We start from the raw sequence: 19,985 nt of genomic DNA, 5'->3' as shown, positions 1-19,985 counted from the left end.
CAGTCATTGGTAATTTTCTTCGTTGAGTTTAGTCATTGGTAGTTGTCTTCGTTGAGTTCAGTCATTGGTATTTGTCTTCGCTGAGTTCAGTCATTGGTATTTCTGATAAGAATTTATGATGTTTATACATTATATTATGTATATATATATATATATATATATATATATATATATATATATAAAACTTCGTGGATACGTCACTGCAACTCTGGAATAAATCCAAAAATAGATAAGTTCGAATCCACACCGGGCAGATGCCATTATTATAAATAATTACCCTTCGGGTGCTGTTCCCAAGCTCTTGGGAATTCGATATTTAAGAGTATATATGGCTTAATATGTGCGAGTGCAAACAAGTCTCATTTGAATCAGTGACAAATATGTAAATATATATATAATATATATATATATATATATATATATATATTTTATATATATATATATGTGTGTGTGTGTGTATATATATATAATATATATATATATATATATATATATATATATATATGTATATATGTATGTATGTATGTTTGTATGTATATTTTATATATATGATTGTTGTTTTGCCTTTACTTTAAAGCGTTCTCAAGTAAATTGCATACAATGAAACTAAAGACTACAAAAAAAAACTTGTTTTATAAACAACTAACGCATATGCTTTTGGGACAGGGGATTACTGAGACTTACAGTGTTTCTCTTGTAAATCTTCGAACATCTTCTGCGGAATGGGGTCAAGAGTATATTGACCCAAGGAGGTTAGATCTAACCTCCTTGCATTGACCTAGTCTTAAGGCCCCCATACACTGAACGATTTTCTGAACGACTGTCGTTATCGACCCACACACACACTATTCATAAAGTATGAATGATCTCCGCACCGATTTTAGTCTGAACAAAGAGTTTTTCTCGAGAAGACATGGCATCATCTCTAGAAGAGACGCGCGCGATAGCGTTATATCGGCAGACAAACACATACATTGAACGATCTGTGTATGACAGACTTAAGTCGCAAGCCAGCAACCTGGTCGTGACAGATTCCCGCTGAGATCGTTCAGACACGAAGCTCCGCCCACTTTTGCATTCAGATAAGCCCATACACAGTGTTTTTGCGAACGATACAGACAATCGTTCAGTTTAAGGGGGCCTTTAAACTGGTAAAATTTTTCTTTGTAACTTGTGTTAATAAAGAGTAGGTAATTTCTCACTCAAGTGCATAAAACGAGCATTATTCTTTTGTCCATTTCTAATTGGATGTGCATGTTGACTAATTCAGAAATTTGAATTCTTACTTGCCTAGCCCAAAATAAAAAGAATTATGGTCTGTATATTATTATTATTATTATTATTATTATTATTATTATTATTATTATTATTATTATTAATTCAGAAGATGAACCCTATTCATATGAAATAAACCCACGGGAGCTATTGACTATAAATTTAAGCTTCCAAAGAAATTGGCGTTCATTAGAAGGAAAGAAAACGGGATTTTATAACTTCAAGTCTCGGGTATTGTACAAACTGTTAATAATTTTGGCAAGAGACCTCATCTCCATCTACACCACTTTGCTACTAAAAGATTCCTAAACAGTTCCCTGCTTTTAAAACCCTTGAGGTGTCTGCTTATTTCACTTCACTTAGAAGTGGAATTTGTACCTTAGACGTTCTTCAAAGCTTAATTTATCTATTTACCCCATAATAATTACCGGGTATCCACCTACTCCGACTTTGACGAAAGTTGATACCTAATTACGGAAGGAAAGTTTCAGAGGAAAAACTTGACGATAATCACCTTCACATTCGTCTTTTTATTGCAGGTTCAAGCACGAACATACCCGCAACAGAAAGGGGCCCCAGCATTAGCTGCTTCACATACCTACATAGAAAGCTTATCAGAAGCTTATCGATCCCCTCTGCACATTATTTTTTTTCTGTCATTGTATTAGCCGATTCGTAGCCCCTTATGCACACTGTGCCACTTTTTAATAGCAACAATTATTTTTCTAAGTAATACCTCTTCTACAGGGCATTTCATAATCACCTTCTCAAGATATTCGCAGATGGTATCGACCCAGTCGGGCATTTTCTGCTATGAAAACCTCAGAACCAAACGGAGTAAGGAAACAAAGGAAGTTCACAAAGAAGGATGTGATCACAACGAATGTTGCCTGTCCTCACGCCAAGTACCTTTACATTAAGTAAAAGAAGAAAGCGCCTGACTACATTCATATCCTCTTTTAATATCTTGATTAGATGTCTGTAGGTCAACTCTCGCATGGTTCAAGTCCTACTGGAGAAGGAATGATAAAACAAATCAACGGGTGACATAAAATCAACTCTTGATGCTGTTTTTCTATTATTATGTCATTAACGGTCTCGAATCATCGAAAGCTATACAGACGGAAAATTCTGTTGTGATTATGTCAGACCCTAACGTGGGAGAAGACAATTGTCCAGTTAAAAGTGCTTTGCTATCAGCGGATTTCGAGTAGAAAAGACATGGCCAAGAATGCTGTCTCTCTCTCTCTCTCTCTCTCTCTCTCTCTCTCTTTCTATCTCTTCTCTCTCTCTCGTCTCTCTCTCTCTCCTCTCTCCTCTCTCTCTCTCTCTCTCTCTCTGCGTGTGGTGCGTGTTAGTCAACTGTGGTGAATCGCGGTTATGGTAAAAGGCTTGTCTAGCAGCCACATCCCAAAATGCTTATGAAAACCTCCCACTGTAGGTAGAGTATAGAAGAAAACCCACCAAGAGCTGCACACGGATTCATCCTCTGTGTATGTTTTTTCTTTTTTTCTTTTGCGTGTAGCGAGTTGATGTGTATGTTTATTAGAAAGCAACAATAATAACTTGTTGCTGGTGGTCTAGTTATCATGATTTGATCGTTTGTGTGTATCACTTGAACATTACTTCTCTCTTGTCTGAATAGTTACTATTATGGTTATTAAAGAAAGAAAATGAATTCTGTCTGATAGACCAAACTGACAAAAAAAATAAAAGAAAGAAAGAGGGAGGAGAATCAAACTGTTGTGACAGGAAATAGGGGGCGAGGCTTTTGTTAGCAAACTGTAAAGAGGCGGCCAGGAATCGGGTGCGGGAGGGAGGCGGAGGTGGGCATGCTATGAGTGTGGCAGCAGCTACCACATGTTTACCTGGGCCCATCACCTGCGGTTAACTAAATCCCTACCTGGCAACTTCGAAGACTTCCCGCCCCCAGCGGCCTTTACCCAATTCTTAATTGTTCGATGACAATGTAGCTGTTCTTATCTCATACGAAAGTTTAAAATACCACCCTTTGAAAACGTCCTTTGTACATTCTAAAACTGCAAAGTAATTAGGAAGCCAATGAAACTTGACAATTATAGGACAATTTGATTAGCGATTGAATTCGGGCGAGACGTTATTCCGACCTGTCTCAGTATCGAGTGTCATTAATAGCTGTCTATTGTTTTGATGCTAGCACAAATAGCTAATTTCTGGATGGCCATGGGCGTTAAATGGAAGAGTTATTAATAAATATTCGTTAGCTGGCAACTAGGGAATGCGAGAGATCGTGAGATGGCAGCAGCCAGAGGGAAAACACGCCGAGTCCGTCTCCGTCAGTGTTGGTCTGTTAGGCCGCTTGAAAGGATCGAAGGTTACTGCTCCTGAGCTCTGTGTTCTATCACTCGTTTAAACTTGCATTTCTAGTGTTCGTTTGATTATTTTGCGTGGGACAAGTTTTCAGTAGTGCTCAAAATGATTTTTTACTTCACATTTCATCTTAAGTATACCTTATTTTCTTTCTTGATGTCATAAACTTTTCATAAGTTTGACGAACTTTTGGGAGACTTATGACTTCGAGAATTCCCAACGTGCAGTTTTCGTTTATGATGTGTTTATTTAAGTTGATTGTGTTTCATTAAGTTCCATCTGGACACAGTTTGGATTTATTTAAGGAAGTATATTAAGTTTCATTTTTGTTGTATACAATCATGTATTTGTCTTAGGGACGTTTATGTTTGTATGGGAAGTTTAATAGGCCAATGCGTAATTGTTGAATATTTTGTTTTGTTGGGGTACCGTTTAATTGTTACTAATGATGCAGTAACAATGACCAGTCTGATAGACATTTTATATACCGAGGGTCTTCACTTCGGTCAGAGATAGTTATCCAACCCAGTTTTCTTTAACACTGGCTCGTGGGATGATAGGCCTATAGTAGAACCTAGGCAAGTTTGCCGTTTAGGCTTAGATGGCAAATTTAATTTATATTTGGGTGGCTTACAATTATTGGAGGGATATCAGAAACAGTTTAAGTAATTTGTTCACAGGATTATGCCAACAATTATTCTCATGTCAGGGATAAGGTTCCCATAAAAATCAACTTAAGAAGCCTAAACCTGTTTTCGGACATAGGCCTACTAAGACAACATGAACCCTGATATCTTGTGCAGCCAAGGTTCTCCATGTCTACGATTTACACTTAACATTACAAATCCAAAAGTATTCGTGTAAAAAAAGTTGCGTCTATCTCAAGATTTCCTGGGCAGTATTTAAGTAATGCAAAGGTTTTATTTTTTGTCGTGCATTGCGGCTATTGCAATTACAATTACTAGGCCTAAGAGTTCTATTTAGATTTTTAGTATATGCTGTAATTATCGTTTTGTATCAGAACTCCAGAAATCTGACATGATGAATCTTTAGACGTTCAGATACGCGCTTTTATATTACTCATATTTATGGACCTGGAGAAAACGTTTTGTTTATACGGGTTTAATGGCATTTAATAGTTAGTTTTTCCTGCTTTCATTTATATATACATGTATCTGAGACGATGTCTGCATAATTTTGAAGTTGAGAAAGGGGAAACATGCAGTATGTACTTGTGTTCCCGATTTTTTTTTCCTTACAAAACTTTACCTCTGCAACAAAAGCTGTATTCCTCTTCCATGTTGGTTTGGTCCATGCGAATGTGTGTTTACGCTAATAGATAGAAATACACATGAGAGAACAAACCTCTTCGTTGTCACCATGAATCATTCAGTACTTCATATTTATCTGAAAGAATAACTGGTGTTAGTGGCCATTGGTCACATTGCTGAATCAAGGACACATCTGTATAAATGGTCATATATATTTACGCACACATATACATGTTTGAGTATCCCATTATCCATATGTGTGTGTATATATATATAGTATATATATATATATATATATATATATATATATAGTTATATATAGATATATATGTATATATATAGATTATATATATATATATATATATATATATATATATATATATATATATATATAATGTGAGTATGTATAATTGTAATTTACGGGTTCAGTTATCTTACAGTGAAATTTTTGTGCAACTTGCCACGCGAATTTCTCACTAAATGTATAACATGAATTCGAATATTTGTGTAGGTTTACATAGTGAAAATTTAGGTTGATGTTTAGGTAGTTTGGGAGTTCACCGAAGTCATCGTATTGACACCCGCCAAGTAAAACTGGAGTAATCATTAGCTTGGAGATTCTAAGATTTGTTTGAACTAGGGTAGTTATGAGAGTTATTAGTTTGAAACCTATACGTATACTAAAATTCACCAGTATATTGAATTACAGATATTTAGCAAATTCAGCACGAATTGGAGCGTTATTTGGTTAAACAGTAAGTTCTAACTTCTTTGTTGAATTGAGTCAGAGTGCTCATATTGATTTGAATGCGAAGGAAATATTAACATCATTAATTTTTTTCTTTGTGCAGTTCCTTTTAGCGCATATCTCGAAAGAACTCAGTGGGAAGAGCATATCTTCTTATCTTATTTCGTTCGGAAGATTCTTTGTTTTGTGTCAGAGATAACCGATTAGTTTCAAATTTTCCATCGACAAAGATAACGTTTGATATAACAAGCCCAGCATCAAATAACGTCTTGTACAGTTGCGTTATGAATCCAGAATCCAAGCTGATCTGAACAGTCCCCCAAACCACAGTGATGTTATCGCACAAAGTCCTTTGTTTTATGCGCCAAGTGAAGTTCTGAAAACGCTCTCTCCTCAACCGATCTCTGTATTAACACCTTCCACGAAAATAAGTCTCTGCTGCTATTAACGAAGGCATCGTTTCCTTTAAATGTTTTTGGGAGAATGTTTGTGATTTTGGCGAAGGGCAAGTGTTTATTTTCTGTTTACTTTTTGATGATCGCTGACGGATTGTGTAAAGAATTGCTTTTGTATTCACAAACATAATTTGTCTTTCAGTACATACTATCACCAAACAGGATTATTAAACGGTTTACAATACAGCTCATTCAAAAGTCAGGTGAAAACGTCTCTCTCCCTCTTAATGACAGTACCCTCTTCATAAGGGCATACAAAGAAACGTGTTCGTTTATTTGCTAAGGTTAAAAAAGAAAGATAAGTCAACAGTCATGTTTTATAACGCAGTGGAAAATAAAGGACAAATTTTCAGTGTGTTGAAAAGAAATGAACAGAGATTTTGCGGTCACATTGTTGTTATAAGATCGGGAATACGATGTTCTCCGTTCCCGCTAAATAGAGTCAGGCCTTCATCGATTCTAAATTCCATCAGACGACGAGATTCAATGTAATTTGCATAAGAAGAATGATATAGATTCATTTGTATGCTTGTTTAAAGAATGTGTTGTCAGAGAGAGAGAGAGAGAGAGAGAGAGAGAGAGAGAAAAGTTCTAAATTGGCCTGTGAGTGAGAAGTAATGCTGTTGATGATAGTGTGAATGTAATTCAGACACACTGTCATGCTATTTGTGGCGAATTTATTCTGTGGGTTGTATAAACGCTACATTGACCATGCCAGTGGCGTTCGTTATCTTCAAAACATTTGGTTTTCCTGCCTTTCTTGGCGATCATTCATTTTTCCAGGTAATATTTTTTTATTGTAAATATCAATTCTAGAAGTAACTGTCTCATTATCCACACTAATCATCAGTTTCAGCGGTAACTGTCATTATCCATAATTCTTTCCGAATTGAAAACTCCGAACCTTAGTTCACTAGCCAAGCATCGGCGGCGACATGATGATTCGAACAAAATTCGGATCGAAAATTTTTTAAAAATGTTGCTGCATTATTTGAGAAATCAGCGGCACCATCAGTAGGTGCAATGGTATCTTCCCTACTCGCGTAACCTTGGTTACCGGTTGTCATTTTTGTCCGCCAGCCGCGGATATAGGATTCGTCGAAATCGGATACAACGCTGCGATGCATTTTTGTTTTCTTTTTCGCATTATCAGCCTTTTGATACCGGGGCTTTGGAGAGTTTTTTCCCCAATTTAATTTTTGATCAATTAGATGCACTTATATTCTGTATATTCTTACTTGTTGTAGTATGAGCCTTTTCATAGCTTTTTTTCTGCTTTGACTTTTCCTTTATTTATAAAGGATTATTTAGAAACATATTCTATATTCTAGCCGATATACTTTCGTACTTTGGTAAAATCGCTGTACTAGAGCATTTTATACGTTTTAACATAAATTGCGACATGTACGCAACGGTTTCATTTTATTTGTATTGTGAATGTCACAATATTTATTTTGTTTTCACATCTTTCGGGTAATATTGAGATATCTACGGATTATGAGCGTATAACTAATTTCTATATAAAATATGCGCCTAACATTCCATTCCAGGATTTCCGTTGTCCTTTTATAGATGTATGCGTCCCCGCTCAAAGTTTGTATTTATACACCACAGCGTCTAGTAAAAGTATAATTTAATGCTGAAAAAACTTCTAAATGCCCACAGAATAATTCTTAATAAGCTGGGTGTGAAAAGCGGCTAAGCATTATCTGCTCTTGCAGGGAACTCTGGTTCAGTTATAAGCGATCGCTGGAAACGCGGACAGTAGACCGTTTCCACGATGATTTGATGAAGATATTTCCAGGATTCTACTTCCGTCCGGGAAGCTGGCTCCGTTATTGTGAAGATGAAGACTTAGTCTGGTTGTCTCAGTGAGGAGATATATGCATACCGAGCATACCAATGACCTGTACCATTTTTTTTAGTACTAGGATATAGGTCAAACGCATGTGACGCCGTGATAACAATTATTACTGGCTTTGAACACCATAGAAGTGTGAGAGACCTCTAGTATTAACACCGAAGCCATATTCGACGATCGTCGAGTGTACTGCTGATTGAGTTTTTACTGCCGTTGTTGTTTTGGTTCAACATTTCCAAACAATAACATTGCTTTGCTCTGGAAACGGAAGTATTCTCGTTATCACGAAACAAACTGAATGGTGCAGTGGGTGTAATGGAGAGAGAGAGAGAGAGAGAGAGAGAGAGAATCGTAAGTCACGGATTTCATTTACGGGTCGTTGGAATGTTGTGCTGCAATACCGTTTAACTGAGTATTTATTGATCTCTCTGTTATGAGGTGCCTTAATCAATGGGATATTTACATTTTAACAAATAGAACTGAACTAAGCAAGAAATATATATATTTTCTGTGAAAAACATGTTTCTGTGTTCATTATAATATATATATATATATAGATATATATATATATATATATATATATATATATATATATATATATAACACTCTTGTAATTATTATTATAGTTTATTAATACTTGTCGGTAGTGAGTTGATTGTGTGTAGGTCAGTTAATAGTGGCTCCAGTGATAATTGAGACCAAAAGTTGCAACTCTAATGCGAGTACTAGTTTGCTTTTTAACATTCAAAACCTAAGTCGTCTAGAATGTAGAAATAACAATCGTGGAAATCCTATACCGGAGTTGAAACAGACACGCCACTCCTCGCAAAAACAGAACAGGCGGAAAAGAAAGAAGAGTGAGACAGACAAGTGCTGTTGATGAGGGTATGTTGCAAAAGTCAGGGTAAAACCATGAATCCCGTTTTAGTTTAAAATGTGACCTGAAATCGTGTAAAAATAAGCATTAGAAACTAGTTCCATGATCGCCCGCCCGCCGTTTTTCGAAACTGCACTTCTAAAATGTATCGGCCTTTCGAAAAATTCAGTATCAATGGTAGCAGAATAGATGTACAGCTTTTTACAGGGTTCGAATTAATGAGTGTGCATGTGAAAACCGGTTATATATTGCTCTTGTTATTTATTTACACGAAGCGCGGCGGCGTCGTCTTCGAGATTCTCGTAGAAGTGCTGTTCGCCAGATAGTGGGTGTGTATACGGACTTTTCTAGACCTTTTTTGTATATTTATTTTACTCGTATGTGTACAGGAAAATTACATTTTTATTACTAAAAATAGAACAGTTATTGAAGCGTCTCATACTTTTTTTTCGTCCTTGGTAAGTCCATTTTGATTGCGATTCGGTGCCGATTATTTCTATTTGTGGGTGGGGTGGTGGCATTCTTCAGGAATTAATGATGGTTAGTCGATAGTTTCATAGTTGCTCTGTGTCTCTCCTCGGATAGTCAGCGGTTTAGAAACTCATTTAGCTCTTTGTCATTCGATTTAATCATCACGTTTCTGGTGTCGCCTTTCGTGAGGGATTTTTCCAACCGCACGAAATACAACGGTGTCATTGATAGCACTAATTGATTGCAGCGAAGCGAATTAATTATGGATGGGCCTGAAACAAGTTGAAGTTGGAACGATCATACTCACGTTTTTTTAAGCCATTAGAGAAGTTGTACTTAGCTCTTACTAAAGACCTATGATGGTTGACAAGTCACGTGAGTGACGAGGTCAGCCGGTGGTCTGTTATTTATAGACCTTCCTACCAATACTGATTGGAATGGTTTATGCTGCATCTTGCTTTTCGTATGTAAGTCAGGCAAAGATTCCTCCCCCCCACCCCTTCCTTTATTTTTATATATATATATATATATATATATATATATATATATATATATATATATATATATATATATATTTTACACCTTCTCGATGAGTATATTCATTAAACGACGTTTCTTTGTTTGTCGAGTCGCGTCAGCTAGCTATCGAGTTTTTTTGTTTTTTTTATTTCTTTGCCATTCCTTTGCATCCATTGCTTTTGCTTAAAATTGATTCAGAGACGTTTGTTGTCGTCTGAGATATTTAATAGAAAAGCATAGGAAGTGGAAGGGAGAATTGTGGGGCTACGTAGCCATTGCGGAAGCACTGAACCTATTTCGTAAAGGGTGAAAGGATATTAGTTTGAAAAAAGCAAGAGCACGAAGCGAATTCCAAAGACTGTCGCTCGCTGAATAGTGCAGTCCGAAAATAACCGCTTTCTGATTATATATTATATTATATATATATATATATATATATTATATATATATATATATATATATATATATATATATATAATTTTGGAATGGTTAATAATGAGGTACAGGTTACTTCAAAGCATAGGAATCTCCTCTCTCTCTCTCTCTCTCTCGTCTCCCTTCTCTCTCTCTCTCTCTCTCTCTCTCTCTCTCTCCACATTTTAAATATATCAGTGATATGAAAAGCTCAGTTATTAAAAATATAACAGATATTCCATATTTTACAACGTATTAAATAACCTAGGAAAACTGAAGAAGAAAAATAATGATTTTAAACTGCATGCATATGTTTATAAAATATATATAAAGTGCAGTTTATAATCATTAGTTTTTCCTGTTAATTTTTCCTTGTTTTTTAATACATTGTAAAATCTGGAATGTACTATGTTATAATATTATTAATAATTGAACGTTTTCATTTCACTGATATGTTTAAAATGTCTCCTATGAGAGAGAGAGAGAGAAAGTTAATTTCCGTTGCTTTGAACTAACCTGTACCTCATTATGAGGAAAACTCAAGGTATTAACAACTGCAAAAAGTGATAGTTTCCCGATGTAAACTTTTCTCTCGTTGTTATGTTTATTTTTAATGAATAGAATATCTTGTAAACATTATTTCTTTGAACGGGCTTAATGGTTCATGTTAAATTGTGAACAGTATTACTCCAAAATTTAAAGGACTTTGGGGCGCCTTTTCATTTGCGGCCATCATTGATCGGAGGTAGGCTGTGGATTTGTGTAAAGACTAAAGATGAAGTTCATTTTTTATTTTTTGCTGTATAACGATAATGAGTAGTCATTAGGCTAGCCTACGCCCATATCGGAATTGGAGATTGCTCTACAGGAAGGTGGCAAGCAATAATTATTTACCCACGAGGCTGTTGTAGTTGTTGATGTTCTAAAAAAATATCTAATTGATAATTTTTTTGTTACTGACGAAGATAAACGGACGAGTGAGGAATAATTGATGAAAAGCTAGAAAGTAGGAAGGGATGGCTTTATTGAACCAATATTGTAGCTATAATGTATAATTGGGATGGCCAGATGCTGTAGTTTGAGGTGAATGTCTCAGTATATGTAAGGCATGTAAATGAGGCCTCTTTTTATGTTTACGATGCGGTTATGGCAATGTTGAAGTTTTTCATGTACAGGGAGCCATGCTTGATTTATCAGTACCATAATGTTTTGACAGCTACAGCTGTCATCTTTCAAGGCCACCTACTATTAGAGGGGGAGGTGTTCCAAAGCTGAAAAAGTAACACGGTAATCATAAAAACGGAAATAAAAGAAAAAAAAAAGAAAGAGTCAGGGAAACTGTAGCGTCCTAGTGCCTTTTCCATTTTATTGCAACTATGCCGACAATAGATAACTCACTAGTTTAACAATAAACCTTTCATATTGTCACTTGGAATGTTTACACGCGCACTGAGGCACTTGCGAAAGAGGAAGGAGCATTGTGCTGCGACAAGTCTCAACAACATCCGAGATGTATTTGTTTTTTGTTCTTTCGCTGAAAAACGCAGTGAAAAACATCATCTCACAAAACACTTATATATCTGCCCAAATTTTATATTCAGGGATAATTTGTGAAGGTTTTAAGTTCTTGGTTTCAAACTGTCGGTTTTTCTCCTTTGTGTAAATGTTTTTCATAAGGCAGATTTTAAAAAAAAAATTTTATATCATAAACAGCTTTATTTTTGTTAACTTTATGCAAATATCTATATAAGTAATTTTATCGTCCAGTTTTTACGTTTTTCTTCTTCAGTGTCCCAGTTCATTTCAGATTTCATGGGTGTTAATTTGCGAGTTGAAACTCCTCGATTTTCTCCATATAGTATTATATAGTTGCCGCTGAACTTGACCTTTTCCGACTCTTCATCTATTTCACATCATTATTATTTTGTTATTGTTGATATTTTATTTCTTTTTTCTTCAAAAGATCAACAACTCCAACACTTTGTATTTATCTACGTATGTAGTATGCATTTATGCGCGAGCAACATCCGAATATATAAGAAAAGTTTCTCCATTATTTCGTTCCAATTTAAGGGTTTTATACCAGTACACTGAGCCTATTCTGCTATTCTACCAGTCTTTATTTTGATGTTCTAAATGATTTGTGACTCTGACGACGAGTAATTACGTAAGTCTGTCGCTAGAGAACGGATAAAGGCGCCATTTTGTATTTAAAAGGACTTGAAGATATATTTCTGTACGCATGAGGTAATATTATTGTATGCATGCAATTGCACACATGTACCTTGTAATATTGAGGCGAAGTGAGTGTTTACCGGAAGGGGATGCGCTAGATGAAGTTATTTTTGTTTCCTTGACACAAACACGCCAGCAGTGTCAAGGGGAGCGAATTTTATCCGAGTTTGGTTTTAGCGTTTCCAGTGATATTTATGTGTGTAATTGTGTAGATTTAGCGCCTCAGTGGCTTGGTCGGTATGGTGTTGGCGTACCACCTTGGTGGCCGCGAGTTCGATTCTCGGGCATTCCATTGAAGTGTGAGAGATGTGTATTTCTGGTGATAGACGTTCACTCTCTACGTGGTTCGGAAGTCATGTAAAGCCGTTGGTCCCGTTGCTGAATAACCACTGGTTCCGTGCAAAGTAAAAACGCCATACAAACAAACAAATTGTGTGGATTTAGATAAGAGTGTTGATAGGCACTCATTGTTTATGTTACGTGCATCTATATGTATTTGGTGTGAGGTATTGTTCATAGACGGAAATCAGACGCCCTCTTATTAAAATTTCATTGACAACTTAAGATTGTTTTGTATTTTGTTTTCGAAGTGACCATCATTTCAGCTACATTTTTGATGTTGTACCAGGTTTTGTTGTATGTCTATTACAATTCTAAATGTTGTTAGTTTTTGGTTATTATTAGAAATTGCTTACTATTTTTACTTTCGTCGCCGTTATTTTCGGTTATTTCTTAATTATACTATAGCCCAGCCTCTGATTTTTAAAGTAGAGAATCTGTGTAATTTTTGGTTATTTATTAAGGTAAGTCGATGAATTTTTGTTGCATTCGGTCAATCTAATGGAGGCAGGCTTTTGCGTATTTATCAGTTTTATTACATTTTTTGCTGGTGTAGTGTTTGGCTTATTTTCTTTCATTTTAAGGGGGGGGGGGATTTTTAAATTTTGTATTCAGTTCACATAGAGATGTGCTTTTATTACCTATGAATGATCAACGAACCCTAGCTATTTTAGAAGTATTTTGATAAAGCTCAACGAACGTTATTATGATTCAGAAATTTCAGAAAGTTTAAGTGGTCAAATTACTGGTGATCTTTCATAAGTTTTCCTTTAAATATCATCATGTTTGTGTTATTCCTTTTGGTTTCTGTTCAATAGCAAATATATTCTAGATCTAGTTCAAGAAGTATTTCAGTTTACTGAAAACTGGCATAGCAGCGTTCCAAAGCAGCGTTTTCACAAAATTCGGGATCAGTTTTGAATGACGCCAAAGCCTACGCGGTGTAGCGATTCTCGTTTTAAAAATTTGATCAAGAGGGAGCTGCGGCACTTATTTTTCTCATCAGGAATATTGGATTTCACGTGCTTCCTGCACCGTTTTTGTTCTTTTGACTGCTCGCTATGACGAGAAATAAAGGTCACAAATATTTTCGTTGGTGTGATTCCAGAGATTTTCGTGGAAAGTGCTGGGAATGGAATATGTAAGCTGCATGCAAGGCCATTGCAAAGCCTTGGCTGCATGGGTCATTGCAACGACCCGTTTTGATGCTCGACGTTTTATCAAGAAGTATTTGGAAACTTTTAGAACTTTTAGAAGCTGTTGTAATTAACTGAATATATCATCCAACGTCTGACATAACGTATGAATGTTTGGGCACGAACACATGCATGTACACAGGATGTCGTTAGAGACCGCAGTTTGATCGCACAATTGATTTCATGGGCCGTAGCTCCTATTGTAGGTTAACGCCGAAAGCAAAATGTTACGAATCCATATGAGACGTTGCCTTTTGATGAGTCTATAGTGGAATCTTTCTGATTTTTCCAAAAGTAGCGCATTTTTCTGTATGGCTTCACATTCTTTTTCGTTTTTTTGTTATGTACTTAGTCGTGCGCACTTCACGGAAGTCACAAACACAAGGGTCAGTCAGTTTGGTCAGTCCTTCAAATCATTCACTCTGGAATGAGGACTTCTCTTGCTGCTTTTGTATTCCCAGGCCCTTTTCCAGAAGCTGGTCTTCCATCACGGAGGGGATAGAGCCCATTCACACAATTTATATATATATATATATATATATATATATATATATATATATATATATATATATATATAACAACCAAGGTTTTTTTTTTTGGAGGGGGGGATGAGGGGGGGATGGTCTCTGGACTGTGTGAAAACCCTTCCATACCAGTATCCTTATCAACATTTTAATGTGCTTTCTGACACCCAGCTCATGTGCGGAGAAGCGGCAGGGAAGTTTAATTTATTTACAATTGCTTTAATGTATGATTAGATTTGTAGCATTTTCGGACACTAACATTCTCTACAATAATTTTGTCTTTTACTGATCCTTTCATATATATCTCTCTGCAGCGATTTTATTCGTTCGTGCATTTTCCCTTTAGGCTTCTGTAATTGATTTTTGAATAAGTTTTGTTTATTTCATTATTTTTAAGCAAGAATTCTTATATTTGCTTCTTTCCTTGATGGTGTGCGTTAATTTTGCAATTTTATTTTCTGGAATACAATTGCAGTTTTTTGCTCTTTTCTTCTCTTTGTTTTTTTCTATGTGAGTTTTACTTATTCGTATGATGTTCTTACCTTTAATGAACTCATATCATGATAATTTTATTTTATCTGTACTTTGAAAATACGCTCCAGGTTGATTCTACTGTAAGCTGTTATTTCCTTTGATATCATGACATTTTTCGCTGGATTAAACCACGAAAGATTCTGCCGCAGACAAACATAACACAGTAAATGTGCTCAAGCCAACAAGTGGTATATTGCCATTGAAAAATAGCAAGAATCAGTGGGTATCGCATACAAAGGTACTTTCTTGTATATCGTCCTTGCATGTAAAATTGAGGAACAAAACTACCGGAATCATGTTTTTAACCTCACTGGGTAGCATGTAATATTTTTCATTCAACAATTGAGGTTCTGACAATTTTCTCTTTTCTCGAAACTCAAGTTTCTCTGCACCGTCGAGGTCATTCTCTACAAACTTGCAAAATGTCAGCCCTTTGTCTTCATTCGTTTTCGAGTTTTAGCTGTTTTACTGAGTTTCTCACAGCTTCATCATTTTGAATATTCCAAGTATGTAATGTTGTAACGAAGGAAACATCTCTCAGAATGAACTTCTACCCCCATCATTGCCTATACCTCAGCTTAATATTGCAAAGATATGGTGCTCTCAAACATTCATTGCACAATGTTCTTAAGACTGAAGAAAGAAGACTGTCCCTCTCTGGTAAGAAATAAAGATTAGGTTATCTTTAATAAGAAATGAACACAAAGATAAAAGTGAAAAGTGCAACCCCTCCACCAATAACGCAAATGAATAGATATAAAAAAAGTTTGGTCAAAGGAATGATAATAATAATACCCTGTGTAACATTGGCAATTAAGTAAATACGACATTTATCCAATCAGTTAATTTAACGAACCGAACTTCAAATGGGGAGAGAGAGAGAGAGAGAGAGAGAGAGAGAGAGAGAGAGAGAGAGAGAGAGAGAGAGTGTGTGTTATGTTTTCTTCTTAAAGGGTTCCAGCATCGGCTGATACATTTCATATAAAGTTGCTGTGTCCATCTGTTTATTCCTGTTGTGTACGGTTGTATAAATAAAACATATCGATCATTAAACAAGGTATGTCATTTAGTCTGTTTTGACTTTATTTCCATTTGTTTTTTGTTCATGTACAGAGATAGGTGAAAACTGCTGTCTTGCAGGTGGACTTTTTGTTCAAAGGCAGGCCCACCGCCAATAACTGTGGTTGATGACAGCAAGGGAATGCAGTCGTAAAAACCCCTTTGCCAAATAATAAACAATGCGTGATGTTGTAAGGAAAGGCGCATCAGGCAACCAACCCCTTAGTGAATATGTACGATGAGCACATACATGTTATATGTATTGTACATGTATTTATATGATACTGATGATTAATAGGCACGTAACATATATTCAAACGCCGTGTATGAGTACATAGCTGTTTGAGTATGTTTGGAGTGTATAGATTTCTTCAGATGTCTTCAGTGAACCAATCAAGTTTTCTAACGCATGGAAGTTCGCCCCTCCCCCCTCCTCCCCCCACCCTTTTTTTTAATCACAGGTTTTTCTCGAATTTCCATTTAATGTAAACGCTCTACAAAACTGTTAGAACATTATTATTATTATTTTTTTTTCGTGCTGCACATTTTTATTTCCGTCACAAGAGAATTTCTTATCTAGTCATTTCAGTTGCGACATAGGGTACTGGAAGGCTTTCTTTTTGAAGTGAGATGTTTGTCCCTGTTCAATATTCATCGTAATGACCCAATGGGAGGATGATTTTAACGCCGTTTTGAGGTAAAATAGATTCCAAATGGGAGAAATCACAACTGCGCCGTTGTTTAATATAATTTATTTGATAAATATGTTTTAACATTTTTGAGCCTTTTCCTAAGTAACTGTTCATTATTTAATGAAATGGTTGTTTTCATGTCTGGTACGATTACACGAACTAAATTACGTGAATTTTTGAACGTCATTAACTTTTGATGTTATTGTAGTTTGACATTTAAAGGAATTAAAATAGTATTTGCTTACTTAAATTAATGAAACGTGTGTAGGGAAATAATGGTAATGTCTAGTAAATATTTTTCAACAAGAGATTAAATTTTGTAGACATAATAACTATGAAAAGTGAGCAGCGTTATAGGATTTATTTATTATTTTTTTTTTTAGTGAATTGAATTTAAGTGTTTTTCTTGATAATTTCGAGTATGCAAATATGTGATAAGCGGTATCCAGTATTCAAAGTATTTTTTCATCAGCGTAAAATTAACTCTATTGATAGAAATTAACAGTGGGAGAGAATGTTTAATTTTTCTTTAAATTCTTCTCTCGGCGATACCTAAAACATTAGTTTATATAACTGCGGGTAATTCTGTCGCAACGTAATGAGTATATAATGTTGTTGAAATGATTTGTTTTCTATACAATTCGTATTCGTAAATTATCTGTTTGTGGCAGTCAGTGACCAAGGTAGCAGTCGTATATGTGAAATTAACCAATCGAGCAGTTTTGTATTGACAAAATATTTTACTGTTTTTTTTCGCGCGTCCATCGTGTGTATATATCCATGTATCCATCCATCTATCTATCTAATATATATATATATATATATATATATATATATATATATATATATACTATATATACATACATTTATTTATTTATTTGTTCTTGCTCTAGCGACATCGGTTTCCCAGGCAACGCGTAGTGGCATTGCATGTACGCTTTACCTCTTCCTTGTTAGGAAAAGTTGGTTGTGACAGCTTTTGGTCTTTCTTAGTCTTCATTTTATCGTGTTCTGGTACCCTTGCCGCAAGAAGTGGCGAAAGAATTCAAATAGTTTTGTAATAGCATCGTACTTAAAATTGCTAAAGCACAATATGAACATAATTTATTTAAATTCAGTCCTTGAATGTTGGCAGTTTTAAGTAAAAGAATTAGGTAAGGTCAAAATTATCTTTTGTCTTTCCCCATGCTATTGATGAAAACAACCACCGGTATATTGATTAAATAATATATTTAATAATATACTGTACGTAAAGTGTGCCCATGTTGTCGGAAATAACGATAATTTCTCCATTGCGATGTGTCAGGTATAAATAGCAATCAGCAATCAGGTGATACTGATTGCTATTTATACTGATACAGGTTTAAATAGCAATCAGGTGATACAATACGTCACTTGAAGGGCTGTTTATCGTAGTTTTCTATGGATCAAAACGTTTGAATCTCCCTATTTATTTTTGGTAAATACTTTTTTATGATAGTGTAGGAATGTTTGTTTTCTGCTCATCTCAACACTTTTGACAGTTTATATTTTGTTAGTTTCAAGATACTATAGTAAACTTTAGCTATTCAGCTTTTAGTGCCACCAAAATTAATATCTTCGGATGAAAACCAAATTCACACTGACCAAAGAAATGAGTCGTTAAGCAAGTTACAGACAGAGAACCATAGATCTTTCCATAATTTCTCTTGCCTTTCAGATCGCAGTAGTGGTCATACGTATCATTAACTATAATTAGTATTTCGGAGAACTGAATTCCATATATGTTATATATTTAATTAGCTAATATTTCATATGGAGAAATAAAGTTTTCTCATTTTTTGGCGAAACTGTTTTTAACTTTGCCATTTGATTTTTTGTATTTTTCTCTTATGAAAATGCTACAGTGAATTACATTTATGCAGCATTGAAATGATACCAGACAATTAAAAGTAACTTACACAGATCAGTCAAGGAAAAATATCGCTAAGCGGAAATTCGGTCAGCCAGAGGTGGGCATACCGCACCCGGGGTTGTACAATTTCAAGAATTTTTACAGGGTGTCCATTACTTTTCCTATATGGAGAATAGAATAAGATCCTTTGAATGTTGACGCGTGAAATTGTTGTTATTGTATTTTTTTCTGGTGATATTTGTATCTGTTGCCCTTCATATTGCTGTGTTCGTTTGTTTAAATATTTTGTTGTGTTTTTACGTTCTGGGTGCATTTTAAAGTTTCGTTTGGCGGAGTGCAAGTTTTATTTTAAGAGCAAGATGATATCGGGCCTCTCTTACCATTAAAAAAATATTTGCAGTTTTTCAGTAATATTTTATGGAATGATGTCCCTTTGTAAGTTCTTTTCTAGCTGATATAAGACTACTTCATTTGAGATTTCTTTTTCGGGCAATTTTCCTAGTATTTGTGTACTTCGGGAAATTTGCCTTTTACGTAACATATTAGGGTGAGAATTAGGACAGTGTGATTAACTGCATTGACATTAGGACAGTTCCATTAACTGCATCCACGACATTAGGACAGGCAGATTAACTGCATTTGCGACATTAGGACTGGCAGATGAACTGCATCCACGACATTAGGACAGCCAGATGAACTGCAAAGACGACGCTAACTAGGCGACGTGTTGTAGGTCGAAACTCAGACGGCCGACTATATTATTTAGGTTTAATACACCAGTAGGGAAATAACAGACAGGCACTCTGGAAGTAATGTTGATTTGTTATTCCTTTGGCACACATACGGTTGGGCGGAATATTCGGGAAAGCAACCGGCGTTATAGATTATTTGGTACTCGCCGGGCAAACGGATGCGCGCTCAGTGTGACCGGACTGCATTTATAATGAGATTCTTAGGAAATTTACTTGTTTCTCTATTGTACTCTATACTGTTTAGAGAATGCAGTTTATTCTTATTAAGAATGCAGTTTATTATTATTGTAGCATGAGTCAATAAAATGGTGAAGAAATCCACAGTTTTGTAGATGGAAAATATATTTCTGAAATAAATTTTTACATCTACACTGCTATGGATTTTCTCACCATTATTTTTATTATTTGTTATTATTATTACTTTTGAATGCTGAATATTAAAACAATGTCAATCAACTCCAGAAGAGTTCATAGAAGTAAGATCCCGTAGGGGAGTTGTGCCGTCAGTGCACCTCATGCG

The 19,985-nt window shown here is 35.4% G+C and overlaps 1 protein-coding gene across 1 annotated transcript in view; it reads left to right on the top strand.

The window, feature by feature from the left end:
• The first annotated feature begins 3,547 nt into the window (after window positions 1-3,547).
• LOC135218277 (uncharacterized) overlaps window positions 3,548-19,985 on the top strand; it is a 552,172-nt gene continuing 535,734 nt past the window's right edge. The window contains exon 1 of the mRNA XM_064254485.1: window positions 3,548-3,628. The gene's annotated coding sequence lies outside the window, so the exon portion shown is untranslated. The remainder of the gene's footprint in view (window positions 3,629-19,985) is intronic.

Source organism: Macrobrachium nipponense, chromosome 9 (genome assembly GCF_015104395.2).
Source record: "Macrobrachium nipponense isolate FS-2020 chromosome 9, ASM1510439v2, whole genome shotgun sequence".
Taxonomy (NCBI): domain Eukaryota; kingdom Metazoa; phylum Arthropoda; class Malacostraca; order Decapoda; family Palaemonidae; genus Macrobrachium; species Macrobrachium nipponense.
This window is presented reverse-complemented; position numbering and strand designations above follow the sequence as displayed.